This window comes from Acartia tonsa, chromosome 3 (assembly GCF_053477335.1).
Source record: "Acartia tonsa isolate MP-2025a chromosome 3, ASM5347733v1, whole genome shotgun sequence".
Taxonomy (NCBI): Eukaryota; Metazoa; Arthropoda; class Copepoda; order Calanoida; family Acartiidae; genus Acartia; species Acartia tonsa.
Genome location: NC_137262.1, coordinates 30,575,650 through 30,593,492, shown reverse-complemented (window position 1 = coordinate 30,593,492; position 17,843 = coordinate 30,575,650). Strand labels below are relative to the sequence as shown.

The following is a 17,843-nucleotide window of genomic DNA, read 5'->3' as shown; positions in this document are numbered from 1 at the left end:
GCGGCTGAGGCTTACAGTGGCTTATGTTTTCTTTAAGCCGCGCGGCTGCGACTAAGGCTGAGGCTTATTGGGTGGCTGAGGAAGCCGCGCGGCTGATTTTGAGGCTTCTCGTAAGCCGCGCGGCTGATGGTGGCTGAGGCTGAGGCTGCGGCTGCGGCTTCCGAACCCTGAGTAAAAGTTACTTTAATTTAATGATTAAATACTTTTAACTGGCACATTAGGAGTTTCATAAAATAACCTTCAAATTTAGAAATTAATTTCATATTTTAGTAGAAGAAGTTTTATTGATTTTTATATATAATGTACATTCATGCATGTGTTAGGTATTCAGAGATAAGACAATCAAAGATGTTTTATTGACTAGAAACTAATGGATGTAAGATTAATTTCCATTGTCTTATCCTTCCATGATCTAAATATCAACTAAAAAAAGAATGGCGTTCAATTACTAAGGGATGGTGAGCAGGGGCGTCCAAGCTTTTTTTTTTTGGGGGGTGGGTAAAATTTTTTTAAGGGGGGGGTAATTCGTTTTTGGGGGGGGTAAAATGGCGCGCGAAGCGCGTCGCAAATTTCCCCCCCCCCGAAATTTTTACCCCGGGGGTAAAATTTGCTTGGGGGGGGGGGTAATTAGTAATTACCCCCCCTAAAATCTGTTGGCAGGGGTAAATTTAGTTTACCCCCCCCAAAATTCACCCCTGGGGTAAAATATTGGGGGGGGTAATTAAAATTTTTTAAATATATAGTATTAAAAATGCGCGCGAAGCACGCAAAAATTTTTTTTATTAGAGATTTTTTATTTTGGGGGGGGGTATTTACCCCCCAAAAATTGTTTGGGGGGGGTAAATACCCCCTCCTAAATGGTTGGGGGTGCCTACGGCACCCCCAGGGTAGGGGTAAATTTTAAATGGGGGGGGGGGGGGTAAAATGAAAAAAAATTTAAGAATTTAAGCCAAAGAATTACAGAACGTGTTTACTGTTTAAAAAATTTTGTTGGGACAGTATAATTTACGGTCTAATGCCCAATCCTCCCTGACTTTACAAATACAATTTTGAAGGTAAATTAATCTAACCCCTTTTAAATTAATACAAAACAGTTGATTGGTATTTATAATTTACTGCTTGGTTGATTTTAAACCATTTGTGTTCATTTTCATAAAATGAAATGAACAACAATTATAAGTTAATGTCCATTAAAACTACATATGCTATGGTATAACCAGGGAAACATACACAAATAATCAACATACTAAAGTAACAGGATGTTTGTCTGTGTGTCTGTACCAAAGGATCTCGCTAACCGCTGAACCGATCGGGTTCTCCTTAACAGGGTAGATTCTAATATGTCCCGGGAAGGTTTTTAACTATTTTTGGGGAGGGTACCACCACCCTCCCAAGAGAAATCACAAAAAATCAAATTTTTTTACGTTCTCGATTTTAGAAAGAGAGTTCAACGCAAACATAAACGTCAAACGCAATATAGACATATTTTAAATATAAAGAAAACATTTAAAGTGCCACTAGAGGCCTCTAGGGGCGTAGCCGCTAGAAAAAATTAAAGGAGAAAAGCTACTTAATAAATACAAAAGTTTTGTAATAATCTAATTTAAAAAGTAAGGACAGTGTGTGAATTTTTAAAGAAAAAAAAATCCGTCAACAAACAATAAGATAACTGTCATTGAAAATCATTGCAATTTTGTTTTTATCGAGTACTTGATAACTTTTTTGTCTGTACAATTTAATAATTTAAATTTGCTGTTCCCTTCCCTCAAATTAATCAAACAAATGTCTGTAGTTAGTTGACTTTATTTTGTTTTTCATAGAGACTAATTGAAGATATTTAGGATTGCGTGAATATTTTGTTCTAATATGACCTTTTTGCATAAGGAAAAAGGATAAGAGGATGAATACTCACCCCAATTTCATTGTAAAATATTACTTCCCCCCTACTAAAATAATTTGTCTGCTATTTATCTAAACCGTCCGCGGCTTTTTGCATCTTAATCATAACCTATTCTATATATGTAAAAAAAAATAAAAAAAATTTTATCTTATTAATTATTATTCTTTTTCTGTAATTTATTATGTTTTATAAAAAAAATTAAAGAAAATATTTAAAATACAATTTGATTTAGAATCTTAAAAAACAGCCGCGGACGGTCTTAGTGCAGCAGAAAAGTATGTTTCGCCTAGTTTAAAAATAGGAGGGTTCACCTTTTATGATCAAAAATTTATTTTTTTTCAAAATAGCCTAAATGTAATATTTAAATCTAATTAACATGATAAAACTTTTAAATGTTTACTAATAAAAAATTAATAGTTTAGCTCTCAGCCACCAGGTTCGCTAGTTGTCTACTTCAAAGACATACATTAAAACTAAGGCTAAATATTAAATAAAAAATTTCATAACTGAATAATCTAAATAAGTGAATAATCTGTAATGCTATCTATGTTCTTTCTCAGACAATACTCGTTTTTACAATATTTTTAACATTTTCAAGTGATGTTATTTACCCCTCAGGGTTTGGCCCTTTAGTGACAAAAATCCAAAACAAGAAAAATACAGGCAAAATAAAAATTGATGAACGCTTTGATATTCTAGTTCTATATCCAAAGCTAGATGGCACTGAAAAACTGATTATTATAATTTACAATCAAATGTTTATATTAAATTTGTAAAAACGTTTATTTATTAAAAAATATAAGTTAGATAGACTGCAATATAAATCTTATAAGCTGATAATGAGTGTTATGATTAAAGTCAGTAGCAAAGTCATGAAAAATTAATAATGATAATTTTATATTCTTTCATTAGGTTTTGTCAGAATGGATGATAATTCAAAATATTTCTATATCATCCCTTAAAAATTAGATTTATGCTTCAAACAGCAACTATAATTGTCTTGAAATTATATTTGATTTTAAGATATTCCCATTTTGAAAAGTGGTGGAATAACATTAAAAATTCAGCGCGGCAATTGCTCAATATAGGCCTCTAGGCCCACTGCCTATTTTAGTCCTTCAAATACCTCGATTTCTCTCTTTTATTATTTTCTCTATGCCTTTTTGAATAAACCATGCCAAATGTATTTGTTTAAAAAAAAAACAAGGATAAAAACAATCTAATAAATATAAGCCACATATAAATCACAATATACTGCAGTAGCTGGATTTGTTGTATCAGCAATATGATATGTAAAATACACTGGTGCATTAAGTTTTAAAACCACTTTATCTTATTCGTTGGCACAAAAACTTTATTTAAAATTTGATGGGTTGGTTCAAGCTATTAGTATCTAAGCTTTCTAACCAATAATTCAATCTACAGAAAGGTTAATCAACTAATTTAGAGCAGTTTAATATTGGTCCGATTGAAGTTTTAGATTATTTGACGAAATTGGTGGTTCAAGTACCAAGAAAGTATCAATTAAATAAAAATCATATAGTTCAATTATTAGTTTTTCCCTGTCTTACTGGACTGTTTACACTTCAAGTTTAGCTTAAATGAAGATAAAATCTAGAAATACATATTAGACCTTGTAGAGGAGTTTTGCACAATAAAAATTCAGTTTCTATGTGAAAATGATTTTTTCACCTTGTTGTTGGTAACCAAATAAGGATTCATATTAATATTTTGGAGATAAAAGTTACACCCAATCTTTCCAAATATTAAACAAACAAGGTCAATAATATACATATGTAAGTAGTACAGAAATAACAAACTGAAGATACTTTGATAGAGTTTATTTTGAAAGATATATCCATTAGGTTGGGTCGATTTTGAACATTTTTATCTCAGACCTTAGCGGGAACGTACACATGATTCTTATTAGTATAATACACCTCTGGATGATTTTAAATTTATCTTAAGTCTAAAAACGCTGGCGACCACACATTTAATTGTACAGCTATTCTTGAATGTGAGTTTGGATCGTTTCAAAATGTTTCCTTCCTATCCTTAGATATGACTGAAAACCTCTAAAAGTTGGCCAATTCTCAATATAACCAAAAAAATGATTAGTTTTTCAAAATAATTTCTAAGGCTAGGAACAAGATTTTTTGAAACGGACAAAAGTTCCTGATTCTACTCCTTAAGGCCGTTTCAGGGAGCACCATGAAGCCATATATCTGATTCAATATTTTTTTACTTCAATTCAAGAATAGCTATAACAATTAAATGTGTGGTCGCCAGAGGTTTATAGGCTTAGGATAAATTTAAAATCATCCAGAGGTGTATTATAATTATAGGAATCATGTGCACGTTCCCGCTATGGTCTCAGATAAAAATGTCTAAAATCGAACCACCCTAAATCCATGAATCCAGGGAAGGTGGGAATGTATGAACTATTTACTTGATATTACCAAGTAATCTTTAGAGTAGCTCTGCTACTACATAAGGATTTCAAAAATTCACATTCGTGTTAGATTAACTTCATTGAAATATGAATTAAGGTAATCAAGGCTATTTATGTTTTGCATGTTATCTTCTTGGCATACCTATACCTAACTTAACATACAGAGATGCTTAGAGTCCATTTTTACAAAAGAATCACTGAATGGTTACAGGCCATCCGACGTTAAAATTCTATTGTGATTATATGGTTGTTAGGAATGTTGGAACTGATTCTCTGGAAAATCAAGGTGTGAACTAAACATTCCTTACAAATAATAGAGTTTATTTCTAAATATTAAAAAAAGAATTCGACGGTAAGGCCAAGCAGGGCTAGGGCCTCCATAGGGGTTGGGCATAGGAAAATACTACTCCCTTTATTTTAATTTTAAAAAATAAGAGAGGGGATTTCTTGTGCTTGCCAGGCACCTTTAGGGAAATTACTGGATAACCTATTATTAGGTTACCAAAAAAAGTATTTTATAGATAAAAAGTTTTAAATGTTTGTATAAAGCTTAATAAAGTTGTTTTCTATTCTAAGCTTTGAATAGGTTTAAAGTAAGAACTTCTAGTCTATAATTCAGAATCCCAATTCATTAGAACATTTGCTACAAATTTAACTAAAATAGCATTGGTTTGATTAGTCTGTTTTAACCAGTCTAATATTTGAATGCAGGATTATTCACACGCTAAAATTGCGCAACATCACAACGTTTGAATGGTTGTGTGTGTGTGTGTGTAAATGTGTGTGTGTGTTTGTTTGTGTGTGGATGTATGAATGTTGGATTGAATGCAACAGCATTTAAAGATCGAAAGCCTTCATATAAATAAATTCTTGTAAATCAAATGCAACTATACAGGGTTGTCTTAGGGGGGGTGGAGGGTGTTTACCCTCCCCATCCAGATTTTTACACTCTCACAAAAAAATATAACAAAAATCTTAGATTTTTTATCTGTCAAACCTCAACCCTGCAGGGCCGGTACCTAATATAACCTATTCTAACGTAACAAATAACACCAGAAAAACTAACCATCCCTCCCCCTATTATTTTTTTCTAAGTGTAGCGAAGTTGACTATTCATTTTGATGAAAACCACCGGGTTTTCTTATAAAAAGCTGTAAGAGTTGTAATACATACCTAAAATTTAAAATTTTCATTGAAAATTATTTTACATCAAAATTATTAATATATTATGCGTGAAAATGTAATAAATGACCTCACAAAGATTTGTCAAACAATATTATATACAGAAAACAAGCATGACAATATCTTTAAAATTGAAGTTAATAATTTGAAACATCAACATCCACATCCCAAATCATCATAAACAACATCCTACAACTAAAACTAGTTTTTAAAATTTAAAAAAATTTTTTTAAATACATTTTTAAAGAAAAGAATGTTTCAATTCACTTTTAAAATAGTGAATTTAGAGGAAAATAATCAATATTCTAAAGTCAAGGAATTCCTCAATTATTTCCTATAAGGCAAGCATTCTGCACTTTAGGCAATTTGACAACTTATCAACAACAAAGTTTGACCTATTTATTAAGCGTTTTTTATATGAATGTAATCCTTGTCCCTAATATCTAAGGGCTTCGCAAATTGAAGGGTGGCTTTAAACCAATTTATATCATTGCCTTAACAAGCTTAGGTTGATTTTTTAAAAATCTAATACTTAAAAACTTTACAAAATATGATAAGACTAATCTTATTTGTGTTACAAAAGAACTAAAATAATATTTTATGTAATACAAAAGTCTGAGCTAATTCTCCATAGCTCCAAGAATAAATTTTCTTTATTATATTTTTGTGGAAATGTAATAAAATGACAAATGTTAGAAGTAATAATTTATAGGTTTCCCTCTCAAGAATTCTCTTTGTTAAAGTCAGACTTTCAGATTAGAACTGTTGTAAAAAAAAGCTTTACTTTACTGGAAGTACTCTTTATCTGTAAAGGAAATACAACTATATTTTTCTAAATGTGAGTCTAGACTTTTCAGGTATAAAGGCTCAGACAGTTTATTGATTATTTATGGTAAAATTTAAAATTACAATTTCAATGCATGCAAGATTGTCGTTATGTATTATGTCTTTTTTAGAGAAAGGTCTCGATAACCACCGGACGTACCAATATTATTCTTCTTTTAATGAAGCCTTTATAAGTTCCGAAAAACTAAATTTGATTAAGTGTACCTTCATACATAAGAGAAATAACACCTATAAAAATTATAGGTGCTAGAAAGGTTTAAATCTATTTTTGGAGAGTAAATCAACCCCCCTCTGAAAACAGCTATCAAAACAAACAAAAATCCACTCCCCCTATAAATTCTTTTTACCTTTTTTTGCAACAAAATTTAAGATGCTGCCCATTAACTCAATACTCCCCCCCCCCCTTCCTTTAGTCTTTATTCAGGTTATTTTTAAAAAGAAACAAAGAAAAAAATGCAGCAATATATTTACTATCACAGACGGACATTCACTAGTTATGATTGGCTGCGCAACCTAAATAACCAATCAATGGATATAGAATATACATGATATTATGACAGGGGAAAATTGTCGTCAATTTAGGTTGCTAACATGGACATCACTTATTGGTCAGTTTGTCCAATCAGTAGGAAGGAAGGGGATGTGGTAAAGGAGGTGGATGGGGGTATCGTTATAATAGTCAGCCTCAAGTTTCACTTTATGAGAGTACATGATAATCTGGTTTAAGATCCAAGTAATAATAAATCCATTAACCAATCCTTTATCCATGAAAACTTTTGTATAAAGTCAAGATAAATATCAGGGCGTAAAAAAGATTTTCAAGAATTAGGTTGAAAACCTTTTCAGTTGTTTAAGAGAAAAATAAAATAAAATACACCATCTAGGAAGCAAAATTCTTAAATCAGACGGTAGGACAAACGAACATTAACACTTGTAAAGTGTCAAAACTTAATAAGTAGAATGTTAATCTATAAGTCTAAACAAAATTGTATATAAATTTCGTAAATACGGGATATTGTTTAAGTAAATACTTTTATTTTTAGGACTTACTTAAAAAGACATTTCGCTAAAATATTGTACCTTGTTGTACTATTCATTGTTACAAAACTCTGACGAATAAGATAATTTCATAAAAAACTGATTAAAAAACATATCAACATGTTTTGAATGGACGTACTGAAACAGTTATAGATTCTCTAAGGTTTCTAGGTTGTACCTAAATGTAACAGGAATAATCGTGCAAAGTTTAAAATCGATAGGACAACAAGACTCAATTAACAACCCGTTACTAACGGATAGACGTATATACTCTAGGTATAAAAAGCTACGCTTTTAGTAATAATGATATATTTGAAAACTTTTTACATTCTTTCGGTACAGATAGACGTCCTTAGGTTTTATATTAAAAGTATATTTTCTTAGAATTCTTATTTTACGTAAATATTTGCGCGTTTAGAGATTGTATGTTTCAATTAGATTGACAGTGTTTCACGGTTCCACAGTTTTTATAATTCATCGTGATCTTCAACTTCAAACTCTTCTTATCCCAGGGATCTCGAGGGATAAGACAATGGATGATAAATCAATTTACGATTAACAAAATTATCCCTTTTGTAGATGTAAGTTATGTATTAAAAGTTTGGTGACTCATAGTTTGTAACACCCAATTAACAATTTTAATTGAGATTTAGTTAAAGTCTTCAAAGTTTTTAAGCAAACGAATGAGAGAATGAGTTTATAGACAGTGGGGACAGTAGAATGTTCCTATCCCCACTTCCTCCGTGTGATAACCTAATACACGTCGTACTAGAAACTATAGACATACCTAAAAATTAAATACATTATTAGAGTTTGTTATAATATTAAATGACTTTTAGAAGCGTAGATGCTAAATAACAAAATTATGTCAATCCGTCAGTATTTTAGTCAGGCCGTGCTTTAAACAAATTTTTTATATTTTTTCCGTTAGAAGTGTTGCGAAGAATAAATACTGCATTATCATTATTTCTAGGAAGTGAGGGGACATTGGGCTGTTATTACACTAGTCCTCAAAGTTTTATACTAACGTTTCTTAATCGTTGGTAATACAACTTCGGAGACTTTTATGGAATTTAGGTTGGTTGGTTCATTTAATTGAGTGTCCAAACGTTTTAACCACTAATTGTAATCTAAAGAAGGGGTAAATATGTGTATCATCTCTGGGGATGTACATCAATTTGTCGACCATCGTCTTATCCCTTTAGATCCTGACCTATTTCTCTATTCCCAAATACTTCTATAGTTGTTGAAACTTTAGTTGAAAGATATCTGCGCCAGGAAAAATAAAATCAACTGTAAGTACACACATTAACTAATAATAACTCTAGGGATAAAACATCTCAAATATGGAAAAGGGAAACAAAATAAATGTAAGTATTTTAATTATCCTTAATAATTCTTTCAAAAGTGGAAAGGAGAAATATAATTAACTGTAAATACTTACATTAAGATAAAAATCATAAAATTAATACAAGATTTAATAGACCGGGGATTTCAGCTCCTCGGGTCTAACAAAACTGGTTTTCATTTTTTTTTCATTTTGAAATCTGCCGAAAGCTGACTATAATATGATGCAATAAATAACTAGTAAGTTGCATTAAAGAAAGTCAAGCCTACCTATCGCATGATCAAATTAAATGAAATGTAAACCTTCAAAAGTTATAAAAAGAAAAAAGGTTTTTAATAAAGTCTGAGTAAACCTTTTACAAACAAACATGCACTCCATTTAATGTATGAATCCAGTGTACGTATTGATATTTGGAAATGTGAATGATTACTTTAGTTGTCCATGACAAGAATACATTTAGACTTTCATTCTGAAAATTCAAATTCTTCAATTTTATATTTTAGTTTTTAAATAGAAAGTTTAAGTTTGTCTGTCTATCCATTAGGGATAGCTCTTGTTGTAACAATTAAACATGGTTATATACCAAATTTTATTCATATGTCATTTTTAAAATGGTAATTCCTAGTACAATGAGGTAAAACCATTTGTGAGGTGTAAATTCTCCTATTATCCTATACTTTCCATAAATAAAAAGAGAAAAATTGAACAGTATAAAGCTTTCCCCCAAACACATCCAAGTACTTTAATATAAGAATTGTACATATGAACATGTATTAGATATGTACTATTATCATATTATGTATGTTTATACGTTGAAATGGCCTGAGGTGAAGTATTTTGCAAGTTTAATCCTGTTTTTAATTTACTTCCTAGGTCCAAGCATGGTGTGCATTTGTTTCCTCCAATTGTCTTAATTGTGAATATTTTGTATTGGCAAAAGACGAAATAGCTTAAAAGATTAATAGGATGATTAAAGAATCTTGCTAACCTCTAGACCGATATGTTTCTTCTTAAAAGTGTAGCTTTTCAGAGGCCCTGGGAAGGTTTAAAACTATTTTAGTGAGGTAACATCCCAAGAGAAATCTCTCCTAGAAAAAAGACAACCCCATTTGTTTAGTTTTTGTAGCTGCTAGTGAGATGAATAAAGCAACGAGAAAAAGCAGCTTATGCTTTAGTGATAATTTGAGGAAGTGAGGACCATATAACAGGACATTATGTGGCATTGATTGTACACCATCCACTGTTGCCATTTACTTAGAATAAAACATGTTTATTGCATCCATGTATTTGATTGATTAGATCTAGGGTATGTTGTGTGTATGTTGATAACAATAACAGCAATCAAAACATTTATTCAGAAACATATTTTCAATATTCTGGTGCATCGATACAAGGTCAGTAATAAACACCTTTTAATGACTGTTATGCCCACATAATTGGAAACAGAATTTCAAGTGATCTTAAGTGATGTAAATTACGTTTAGTAAATATGGTGGTATTAATGCAGTCTGTTCCAGAAATTAAAATTATAGGGTAGGTGTAGAATCAATTTAGATTCTACAATAATAAATTGACCTTCGATGGATATTAAGGGCAGATTTTGAGTCGCTTTGCTTTAAATTTAGGGTATACCCCCGCACTTCTCTCCTACAACGCTATGAACAAAAAGTTTTGGTTGGAAAATAAAATAAATTTTTTTTGGAGTAGGGGCATTTTGGAAATGAGTAATCATAAGCTTCATTGCAAAGAAGAAACAATTAGGTTCAGTGGCAAGATATTTTACATTTTATTGTGTGTCAATTTTATTCATTGACAAATGGCGATTTCTCTTGAGAGTGTTATAGTTCTTAACCTTTTTAGGACCTATAAGAGGCTACAAAGTAAAGAAGAACTATATTGGTTCAGTGTTTAGATCAGACAGACAGACATCATGTTACTTTTACATCATGATAATTGTTCTGCTAACTATGGACCAAACTTTATTAAATTTTAACTTAGTCTATAGACAAAAAATAAAATCCAGTTTTATCCAAATAAAAATTAATATATAAGACCATAATTAAGATAATGAATTGAGGCGCCTGCAGTTATAATAATAAATTCTACATCCTGCAATTTCTTTTATCCACATAAAGATAAAAACTTTAAAGATTCTTTATCCTGAAATGTTTCAAACAAGGTGTTTCTGCAATATGAAAAAAAGAGAAAAGTTTTGTTTGACATGATGCAGTTGATATTGGACATATAATATACGTGGATATAGTGAAAGGGCAAAAGTTGTCACATTTTAGCTTGCTAATATGGATATAAAATGGATAAAAAATCATGTATAGTATCTTATCACTGAAAATTTTCTACGAATAAAAAAATAATAAAATTATACCAGTTTTATAACTACATTTTTTTTATTTTCATATCCGCGGAATTCTGTCTAAAACGATGTGATCAATGGCGTTGCTACACAAGGTCTAATTTAAAAAAGATCTACTCCTACAAAAGATCTACTCCTACAAAAGGTCTAATCCTACAAATTTACTGTGTGAAGTAATGGTCCATTTTAATTACTTATTTTATATTTGGCGCATATGGGGGAGCACCTTTCCTTAAGATTAATTGTTTTGGTAGGTTTTTACTTTTTGTCGGTTTTGATCAACTTCTCTTCAGATAAACTTTAATATACCCACATACAGAATAGATGGGAAGAGATACTTAATGCTAGTGACCTCACCTTCCCTGTTAATCATTATCTCTGTTATTATATCAACAAAATATATTTTTGATGGTGAAGTTTAAAGCTCGACTTATCACAAATGGCGGCTATACCCCTAGGGTTTCTATAGCTTTTAATTTAAGTTTTAAAAAAAACTAGTGAAGATTTCTTTAGGTGGTTATTTCCTTAAGAGCGATTTCTCTTGGAAGTGTGATTCCTTCGCACAAAATTCCTTCCCAGGACCAATGAGATGCTGCACTGTAAAGGCCATATTGGTTCAGCGGTTAGCAAGATCCTTTAGTTCAGACACACAACTAGACAATGTGTTAATTTTCTACAAGGATAAGTCATGACAATGTCATTATCATATTTACATAGAATGTGTGTTAAAATACAATTTTCTAAAACCATACATGGTAGATATAGGTTTTTAGTAACATTAATTAAAAAATGTAATAGGCTATTATGATATCAGTGAGTTATGAACATCACCTTTTATTGTATGTTTTTTGTGTCGAAATAAACTGTTAAAACTGTTAGTCAATACAAGTCTTCTAGACCAATTTTGATATAAAACAAAGATGACAACATCCAATATTAGTGAGGCACAAAAAATCATGAAAAACGAACGGAAAAAGTGAATTTTATGGCAGATATTCAGTTGTCTGAAAAGAAAGGATATGTAAAACTCAATAAAAATCACGAAACTTTTAAAAGTAAGGTTGAATCATAACCGACAGACTAACTGTCAAAACAATGTATAGGCTAGATGCGCATATGTCATAGAAATCTTCAATCAAAATTGCGCTGTCTATCTTCAAAAGCAGCCAAGAAAATTACATTTCCCCCATAACGTTACGGACTGATGGAGTAACTGACTGACCGGTGTACTAAGAAAGTAAATTTGTATTTTATTGTAAAATATTTTTGTATGACTTTTGAATTGAAAATTAAATTATTCTAATCCTTGAAAAAATATCCTTGAAAATTTACTTGAGGAAGTTTCTTTGTGTGTGTGTATGTGTGTGTGAGAGTATGTGTGTTAGATGTGTGTGTGTGTGTGCAATATGTCACAAGTTTATGTAATACCTTAATCATTACTACAAACACTTGCTAGCACACACACACAATTATTCAATAATGATGACAATTATGTCCACAAGATGCGCTGGAATAGCAAGATACAACATCTTGAACCAAAAGAAATGTGTCATATAGGAATTTACAGAAAATTTTTGACCAAAAGTGTAAATATTTTTGATTTTGAATATCGGAAAAGCCGTTTTCAGAGAAGCTTTGTTTTAGGTTGGAAATGGAAAACTAGAAAAAGTAAACCAATTTACCCTCAAAAGAAATACTTGTAATAAAATGTAAGGGAGAACCACCTTGACTACCCCTGGTGAAAAAAATGCAAGATATTCTAAATGAAAATGTTAATAAACAGATCATTAAATAGAGTCAGAAGTTAAATATTTAAAATGAAGCATATGCCTAGGAACAATGTTAACAATTTTGTAAGAATCATATTTATGGATATACAATCAGAAAAATAATTAGGACTAACAAAACTGGTATAAATCTTTATTTTATTATTCGTGGAAAATATCTGTTATTCGATGCTATACATTATTTTCAGGTGTGGCTGAGAACCGGTTCTAATCCACCGGATATTAATCGGTTTCGAAAAAGAATCTTATAAAAATGAGCATAAAACGTATTTTTCTTCAAAAAATTATGACTATGATCTTTAATTCTCTATATATTAGTTTTATAAAATTTATAAAATATTCAGATTATTAATCCATGTCCATGTAATGATAGACAATGAGGCATTTTTATCTAGCTGACAATTTTAAGACCTTATGGTATTCATTGCTTTGTTGCATAAGGCAAGGAGGTAAATAGATCTAAGGAAGGTTTTAAGCCTTTTTTTATAAAGGGTTTGTGGGTTAATTTATTTGCTAATTTTGAAGCCTTTGAAATTAAAGGATGAAAATATGAGGGATCTAAAGGGATAAGACAATGGCTAATAAATTTATTTACACTCCAAATGATGTTTTACAAAGATTTAAATTAATAATTGAATCGTTTGGACACTTCACTTAATGAAACAAACAATCAAAATTAATCAAAAGTCCCCAAAGTTGTTAAGCCAATAAATACAAAAACCTATTATAAAACTTTTGGGACTAGAGTGAAAATCCATTATGAAAACAAATCTTATGAAATATGAAGGACAAAATTATTTGTTGAGTAAATGCTCATTTTGTAGGAGAATTTTTCTCCCTTAGAAATGTTATGTTTCGTGGCTAACCCCATAGTATCCAAGATGTTATTTATTCAAAGATTTTGAAAAATAGCCAAAAACCATCCAAAGTCTTTAATCTAAGCTTCACTAAAAGGAAAACTTACTACTTTATAGAATAGTTCGGATGTATAGATACAAAAATGCTCAATCGTCTATCTTAAAAACCAGCTAAGTGAATCACAATAAGACGGACAGACAGAAAAAGTGAATAGTATATTTTCTTTTAATACGTTTTGGTTATGGGGTTAAACTAATACTTTTCTGCAAATTAGTTTAGAACCTTCCCAGGACTAATACGAAAAATACATATGTAATAAAGTACATTAGGAAATACAACAAAATATTAATATCTTTCATAAAATAAAGGAAATTTGATAATTATGATAACTTAATTTATTATGTCTGATTATTAAACCCACTGATTATGATTTGATTATCATTCAGATTCTTCTTTAAAAGTGCAACTACTCTAAAGTAGATTAGTCCTTACGTAACTCTGTCCTAGCTTTTAGTGACTCTTTCTTAGCTCATTATTGCCAAATCAAACAAGGAAATAGTCTGTAAATAGTCAAAAACTATTAAAAATTATAACATATGAAGAAAAAACAATAAACTGTAATATAGTATTTACATATTTTTAGGGGCTAGACAACATACCCAAAAAGAAGAAAAGTCTAACCTAACTAGGACCAATACAAAACTTGCTGCACAATTAGATTAGACAATTTTTAGATATCTTAATCTAATGTGGTTTAATATTAAGGGATAAGGTAACGGACGATAAATCGATGCATATTCCAAATGATAATAAACCATATTATCCCTTTTTCGATTAAAATTATTTATTGAAAAGTTTAGTCGCTGTCAGATTAACCATCAAATACAGATATGATAAAAGAACCCAAAATGGTATCAAGCATACAAATGAGGGACCGTGTTTGTTTATTTAAACTTCCTCTCTCAAAATTCATAACATTATTATACAGCTTCTAGGATAAGTAGAGTAGCTGCTCTATAATTTAAAGTTTTAAGAAGGAGGCAACTAGTTAGTCTACTAGCTATACTAGAAAAAATCAAAATAATAAGGTAAACAAGTTTAACTTTTATTTCTAGGGGCACTTGAGGTGGGGGGAAGTCGACCAACCTCTTATCTTTTTTGTTTTAAAAATAAAAGATCTATGAAAAAAATTCTAGGAATGATCCCTCATTGGAGGCTGGTTGTAAACCCTTCCTTAAAATAGTTATAAACCTTCACTGGTCCTATGAAAAGAAAAAAATGTATCGGTTCAACGGTCGGCGGTATCCTTCCGTACAGACAGTCAAACATCCTGTTACTTTTATATAAGGATTTAGCTATCCCTTCATCCTCTATGCATCCTTTCCTCATATGATGTTTTGTTGATAATTTATTATTCTCAACAACATGTAGCTAACATATTAACAAGGTCATGCTTTTACATAGCTTACATTTCAGTTGGTTAGTTATAACCGTAGATACTGATCTAATATAATTTTTTATCTACAGAAAAAACGATTAAAAGTTACCGAACATCAAATTTAATATCCTTGTAATGTAAAAGGATGTCTGTCTGTTAATGTGTACCTCAAAATCTCAAAAACTTATGGGCCGATATAGTTCTTCTTTTTAGTGAAGCTTCTTATAGGTTAAGGGAAAGTTTATAACTGCTTTGGGGGAGAGAACATTCATCCACCCAAGAGATATATCCCCTAAAAAATGACCCCCTAATTTTTTTTTAAAAATCAAAATTCAATTAAATTCATGTGCACCTAGAGACCTCCAGGGGCGTAGCCACTAGTTTATGGATAAAAAATAATACAGCTTGCGGTCATAACACGTAAAGAATAAATGAAAACTGAAAACAATGCACAATAAATTAACAAGGATGACAACATCCATAAAAGCGAAGCTCTGAAACGATATGACAGACGAACATTAACTTTTGTTGAGTGTCAGACTTGAATAAACAAAATAAAAAAAATATAAGGTTTGACAAAATTATACGTAAATTTGTTGAAAAACTTCTTAAATACAGAATTCTGTTTACGGACATACTGACATTTTAATACTTGTTAATAGAGATGCTTCGCTTATAATATTGTACCTTATTGTAATAGGAATCAGTAATAAAAAAACAGATCAATCAGATGATTTTATCACATAAAAAATGGTTATAAAATAAGTTTAAAATGGACGTACGGACATTCTGGTAACGTTTATAGAGTTGCTACGCTTTCTAAATCGTACCTAACTACTACAGGAATCACCATGCAAAGTTTGAAATCGATTTGACAATTCTAACATGCCTAAATTAACAAATTAAAGATCTCAGACGGACGGACGGACGGACCGACCCTAATTATAGAAAAGCTTCGCTTTTAAAAATTAAAGACAACACACATACTTATAAGAAATATTATCTATAATACAAAGTAGCTTGATGTCTGTCCGTCTGTCCGTCTGTCTGTCTGAAGCTTAAGATCTCGGTAACCACTGAACCGATTGGATTCTACTCTTCAGGGTATATACCTATCGGTCCTGTGGTGGTTTTAAGCTATTTTCTTGGGGGGTGGGACACCCCCAACCCCCCCAAAAATGAAAATTTACCCCCCTCCCAAAAAAATTTCCTGGTGCTGGTGGTGCAGCTGGTGCTGGTGCAGAAAATTATTTTTTTTCTTGGGGCAAAGCCCCTAGAGGCTAGGGGCGAAGCCGCTAGTTATAAATATAGAATTAAAAACAGTCAACTGATAAAAGTAAGACTTTTTAGAACAAGCTTTGTTATATGAACGGTAAGGGGATAAAATATTTTTTTGTCTTTTTCATGAATTGAATGTCCCTTATTATATTGATTTAAAATGTTTGTCTGTCATATGTGAATCATAAAAAGTAGAAATACAAAAACTCACCTTTTTTATTTATTTTTCTTTTCAAATAATGCTTAATCTAAAGTTCACTTTTGAAATTCAAAAAAAAGTCACAAATTTTTAACTCATTTTTAGATTAAATCTTTAAATTTTAACACTTTTTTCTCTATTAATAGGTATTCAATTTAAAAATGCGTCACTGTACGCTACGCAACCACATCCTGCTTTGAATTCGTCAAATGCACTGAACTTCAACTTTGCGTATATATGCGTCAGGGTGGCCAAATGTACGCAACGCGCGTATTTCACAGCGCGCGCGAATAGAATAGTATCCTATGTATAATATTTGTTTTAAAAGTTTGAATTTAGTGTCTATAAATATTAAATAATGATTTTTGTATCAACAGTATATAAACATAGGTTGTTTGTTTATTTTTTCAGCTATACCTACCTATATTTAAAAAAAAATTGGCTTACTTATTCACCATTTTGGTTAGCTTATCCAAATTTTTTTTGTATTAATATAAACCTTATGGTTTCAAATGAAGTTATATATTGCGAAAATTATAAAAGAGAGGAATCAAGGTATTTGGAGGACTAAAATAGGCAGTGGGATGAATTTAATTATTATTCAACCACTTTGCAAAAATTGAAGTATTTTAAAAATAGATGTTATTACCAGACAAGTATACGTTTGAGGCTTACCTCTGATTTTTAAAGGATGATTTAGAACTGTTTTCAATTATCATCAATTATCAATGACTATTCCAACAATTTCATTTCTTAATTTCAAACTTAAATATCCAAAATTGAATTTGGCCACCGTTACTTTATATGGCACGGTCTGGTAACCAACCAACACTAAAAGGAGGGAACCCCCTCAACAACCGTTTACTGCACCCCTTTTATGTTACATATGTTCTTAACATGATGACGGGTAATAAAAATCTGAAAATTGAAATGACGCAAATGACGCAAATTCTGACGCAATTCTGAACGCAATTCTCACGTTTATCTAAAAATGCAACATATAATAATAGCTATTAAAACAATTTTCAAGCATAACTTTTATCTTATTAGGATAACAATTAAAAAAGAAAAATATTTTTACCATATGAAATTCGTGATCAAACACCTAATTGAAAAAAATGCAAGACATAGCTTTTATTTTAAGAA

General features: G+C 30.8%; 1 protein-coding gene across 1 annotated transcript in view; it reads right to left on the bottom strand.

Annotated features, from left to right (window-relative positions):
- The window catches only part of LOC145313894 (uncharacterized), a 48,471-nt gene extending 30,981 nt beyond the window's left edge, over nt 1–17,490 (bottom strand). Inside the window, exon 1 of the mRNA XM_080153550.1 lies at nt 16,710–17,490. The gene's annotated coding sequence lies outside the window, so the exon portion shown is untranslated. The remainder of the gene's footprint in view (nt 1–16,709) is intronic.
- Nucleotides 17,491–17,843: the final 353 nt, after the last annotated feature.